The sequence below is a fragment of the Podarcis gaigeae genome (genome assembly GCF_964106915.1).
Source record: "Podarcis gaigeae genome assembly, chromosome: 3".
Lineage (NCBI taxonomy): Eukaryota > Metazoa > Chordata > Lepidosauria > Squamata > Lacertidae > Podarcis > Podarcis gaigeae.
Window position 1 is genome coordinate 114,500,310 of NC_139680.1, and position 5,119 is coordinate 114,505,428.

At 42.9% G+C, this 5,119-nt stretch overlaps 1 long non-coding RNA gene across 1 annotated transcript; it reads left to right on the plus strand.

Moving 5' to 3' along the window:
- Positions 1 to 202: 202 nt before the first annotated feature.
- On the plus strand, positions 203 to 3,486 carry LOC310842062. Its single transcript, XR_014562799.1, has 3 exons — positions 203 to 307; positions 1,309 to 1,436; positions 3,335 to 3,486. It is a non-coding gene; the product is annotated as an uncharacterized lncRNA (long non-coding RNA).
- The last annotated feature ends 1,633 nt before the right edge of the window (positions 3,487 to 5,119 follow it).

Consider the following 5,119-nt stretch of genomic DNA (forward strand, 5'->3'; position numbering starts at 1 on the left):
TCCAGTAGCACCTTAAAGACCAACTAAGTTAGTTCTAGGTATGAGCTTTCGTGTGGATGCACACTTCTTCAGATACCAGATACTTCAGATACTTCAGATACTTCTTCTTCATATCTGAAGAAGTGTGCGTGCACACGAAAGCTCATACCTAGAACTAACTTAGTTGGTCTTTAAGGTGCTACTGGAAGGAATTTTTTGTTTTATCTCTACAACCTGTCAACTCTTGAAACGCTATCTAATTTTTCAGCCATGAAGATCTTTGCTCTTTTCACAGCTGTTCTCTTCTTTGTACTGATGGCTGCTCCAGGTAACGATATTTATTTATTTAAAAATACAGTCAAATCTCGGTTGTCGAACACAATCCATTCTGGAAGACAATTCGATTTCCAAAATGTTTGACAACTGAGGCGTGGCTTCTGACTGCAAGAGCTTCTTGCACTCAAGCGGAAGCTGCGTCAGTCTGTTAAGGATACGTTGCTCCAAAACAATGAGCTGCTTTCTGATTTTAACATTTTTATATCATTTTTTTCTTGTATGATTTTACATACAATATTTGTAAATGGCCCTGATATATATATTTATATATAGTGGTACTTTGGGTTACAGATGCTTCAGGTTATGCGATTTCGGGTTGTGCACCGCGCCGAACCCAGAAGTACTGGAACGGGTTACTTTTGGGTTTCGGCGCTCGCGCATGCTCAGGAGCACTAAATTGTGCTTTGCGCATGCGCAGAAGCATCGAATCGTGACCCGTGCGTGTGCAGACGCAGTGCTGCGGGTTGCGAACGCTGCAGGTTGTGAACATGCCTCCCGCATGGGTCACGTTCGCAACCCAAGGTTCCACTGTATAAATATAAATTTATATGTAAATGGCCCTAATATATAAATATAAATATAAATATAAATATAAATATAAATATAAATATAAATATAAATATAAATATAAATATAAATATAAATATAAATATAAATATAAATATAAATATAAATATTGGGATAGATTCCTTTATAAATGAATTAATAAGTGATAAAAAAGATGTCTGTGCCTGGGAAGTCCATTGAATGTGCAGAAATCATTCCCTTATTATTGGGGTGGTTTCCAATAGGGGAAGGGGTCACCCAAGTTCAGTATGAGAGGGAGGAAGTGGGAATTGCACCCACATGTAACAGGCTGGGATGCCCCTGTCCAGTGCTCCAGCCACAGCCCCTTCTATTAATTTGGCTACAGTCCTATTGGCACTCACCAGCTGAGCCTGCTATTAGCAGGAATGACAATGAGAACACAACTTGTTCTTTCTTTTGCTATAGCACTTGCGCAGACGTCACAGGCAGAATGTCACAGGGTGGGTGGCAGCTGCCATAATGGCTTTTGCCCAATAGGCACACATCACAAGGGACATTGTGGTAACCCAAAAAGATGGTGCTGCAGAAGATAGGTAAGAATTCTAGATGCATCTCCTGTCCTGTTGTCAGGATTGTTTTGTCCATTGGTTCTTTTTATCTAAGCCAATTTGGAGAGGTTCCGGTGCAAATCAAAATCCAGGCTGGCTTTTAAGACATTAATGTATCCGGCTGGGACGCGGGTGGCGCTGTGAGTAAAACCACAGACCCTAGGGCTTGCCAATCAGAAAGTCAGCTGTTCGAATCCCCACGGCAGGGTGAGCTCCCATTGCTCGGTCCCTGCTCCTGCCAACCTAGCAGTTCGAAAGTACGTCAAAGTGCAAGTAGATAAATAGGTACCGTTCTGGCGGGAAGGTAAATGGCGTTTCCGTGCGCTGCTCTGGTTCGCCAGAAGCGGCTTAGTCATGCTGGCCACATGATCCGGAAGCTGTATGCGGGCTCCCTCGGCCAATAAAGCGAGATGAGCGCCGCAACTCCAAAGTCGGTCACGACTGGACCTAACGGTCAGGGGTCCCTTTACCTTAATGTATCCGGCAGGAGAATAAGAATAGCATATTTGTATGCACAACGCAATAAGTAGCAATACTGGTGGCCAGAGTGAAAAAATAGCTTGGCATGTTCTTGTGCCTGTTACACGTGCCTGATCTGTAGAAGATGCTGGGGCCAAGAAATGACTCATCCAGAACTTCTACATGTTTCTTCATAGGCTGTTAGGTTCCCACCTAAATTCCATCCATGCTGGAAGAGCCTATGAACTTGGCCCACTGTGTGTTGGTGATGCTTTCTGAAATGCTGAGCTGTACCATAGAGGCTGAGTCTGTCACCTGGGCAACTCTCTCCCTCTCCTGTTCTTCTGTTTATGATATGCAGGAAAACAAAATGGTCCAGAGCATTGTGAAATAGTTAATATAGAAATGGAGGTGCATTCAAGACTTTTCCAAGGGATAGTTTCCCCTCCAAACCCCAATTCTGCCCCAGTTTTTCTTCCAGGCCCTGCTATGGCTTAGCAGTTGCAGTTGCTGATGCTTTCCTTAGGAAATACATGCTAACATCCAGCTTTTTTGAAAGAAATCCGGGCTACCTGAAGACTGGCAGAAATCAGAAATCAGAATGCATTGCTTTTGGTCATGCTAAGCTTAACAAGTGCAGAACCAGTGGGAAGCAATCACTACCCCCCCATTAAAAAAAATTATTGGCCTCGACATAGTGTATTATGTTTAGAGGAGGGGTTGATACAAATTTCAAGTTATTCTGTATCTTTAATGAGGATTCTGCTGGTGAAAACTTTTTCAAAGTTTCAAATTCTGCTGGTGAAAACTTTTTCAAAGCAGAAGAGGTTGATTTGTGTTCTTCCAGATGTTGCCAGTTTCCAACTCTTCCATCACCCTTGTCCCCCCCCATGCTGGCTGTTCGGGCCATTGGGAGGAAGAGTCTAACAACATCTGGCAGGCTAGAAGATCCCCATCTCATATCAATATAGGGATGCGGGTGGCGCTGTGGGTTAAACCACAGAGCCTAGGACTTGCAGATCAGAAGGTCGGCGGTTGAATCCCCGCGATGGGGTGAGCTCCCGTTGCTCGGTCCCTGCTTCTGCCAACCTAGCAGTTAGAAAGCTTCCGCAGGAAGGTAAACGGCGTTTCCGTGCGCTGCTCTGGTGGCCACATGACCCGGAAGCTGTATGCCGGCTCCCTCGGCCAATAAAGCAAGATGAGCACCCCAACCCCAGAGTTGGACACGACTGGACCTAATGGTCAGGGGTCCCTTTACCTTTACCTTCACCTTAACGTATCAATATACTTCCCTCTTTCTCTTTGTATTTAAATATGTGTTTGTGTTTTTGAGCTGTATGAGTTCAGCTTTTTAGCCCTGATTATCTATGTAATACAACATTAAAAACTGCAGAATCTGACAATGTTTTTTCTCTTTGGTGCAGATAACCTCAAGATGTTGTCTATTCACCGTGGATTTTAGGGTAGCTTGAACAATTGATGGTAATGCTCTTCTGATTTGCCTCCACCTTTTAAAGGAGCTGATTCTATGGTGATAGTTAAATAAAAATAATTAAAGACAATATATTTGAGCATCTATGTTTTTTGTGTGTCTGTGTATTGAAGAAGTAGATTGTCAAAGAGATCTTTTCGGGGTGCAGATGTAGAAAAATTTACACTTCTCTGAATATTGCAATGTGGTTTTCTTGCTGCTTTCTGTCTACAAAAAATGCAGTTATTAGGGAAAATTGCACTGCAAGGATGTCTATATTAGACAAGATTACATACAGAAATCTGCATAGTGTGGAAAATGCGCATTTAAATGCTGATGAATTTTCATGAGGACGTTTAAGAAATGCAAAGCAGTTTGCAGAACTGATTTTAAGATTAGGAAAATGAGCAACTGAGGAAAACTGAAATTAATAGATGCAGGCCAATGACAATTGTAGTCTCAACCATTTTGAGGGTATCAGATTGCCTACTCCAATTGAAGACACCAGCAGGTTGCCACCTTCCAAAAAAACAACAACCCCAGGCATCTTCATTGTTAGGAACAATACTTTAGCTTCATAGAAGCCTTTGCTAATTGCTCAAAGGATATACACAGAATCTCATAATACTGAAAACTCTGCAGGGGAGGCCAAAAATTACAGCTACCACATCAGGCAGTTAAACCCTGGAACATAGATGGGTGTTGGGGATGCTTGAGACTGACAAATACAGTGGATGCTCGGGTTGCAAACGTGATCCATGTGGAATGCATGTTTGCATCCCGCAGCGTTCTCAACCTGTGTCTGCGCGTCTGTGCATGTGTGGGTTGCGATTTGGTGCTTCTGCACATGCACGACCGCCGAAACCCAGAAGTAACCTGTTCAGGTACGTCCAGGTTTCGGCGGTCTGTAACCCGAAAAAACGCAACCTGAAGTGTCTGTAACCCGAGGTATGACTGTAGTAGCTTTAGCCAGGTCAGTTCATGACTTAACTGATATTTGGAATCAGGACAACCTACATATAATGCATGGCTATAACCTCTATGCTACACAGTAGCCAATGCAGCTGGCTTCACAATTCGAGATTGGAAGAGGGAAAGGTGGGTTTGTTGGCACCTTGTTGCCTCACAAGAACGACTTTGCAACTAAACTGATGGTTGGCTCCATATACAATGGTACCTCTGGTTACAAACTTAATTCGTTCCGGAGGTCCGTTCTTAACCTGAGGTACCACTTTAGCTAATGGGGCATCCCGCTGCCACCGCATGATTTCTGTTCTCACCCTGAGGTAAAGTTTTCAACCCGAGGTACTACCGTTGGGTTAGCGGAGTCTGTAACCCGAAGTGTTTGTAACCCAAGGTGTTTGTAACCCTAGGTACCACTGTATGCCCCAAGCTCAAACCAACTTGAGTTTTTTAAAAAGGAAACTCTTTTTAAAATGCTGGACATTTTGAAGATTTTTCAAAATCCCCCCCCAGCTCTCTTCTTCACCCCCTCATTTTTCATTTCACTTTAAATTTGCATGCCGTCTTTCCGTATTGTTATACACAAGGCGATTCTCAAGTTGAAGAAACAACAAAACAGACAGTGAAGATCACACACCTGATAATGGTCTGATCGAATTCAAAGAAGTCATTATAAAAGCATAACTTTGAAATAAACAACTTATATCAAATAAAAGAATATTCAACGATCCATTAGAACGTAATAGTAAATAGACACTGCCCTGCTCCAGAGAAA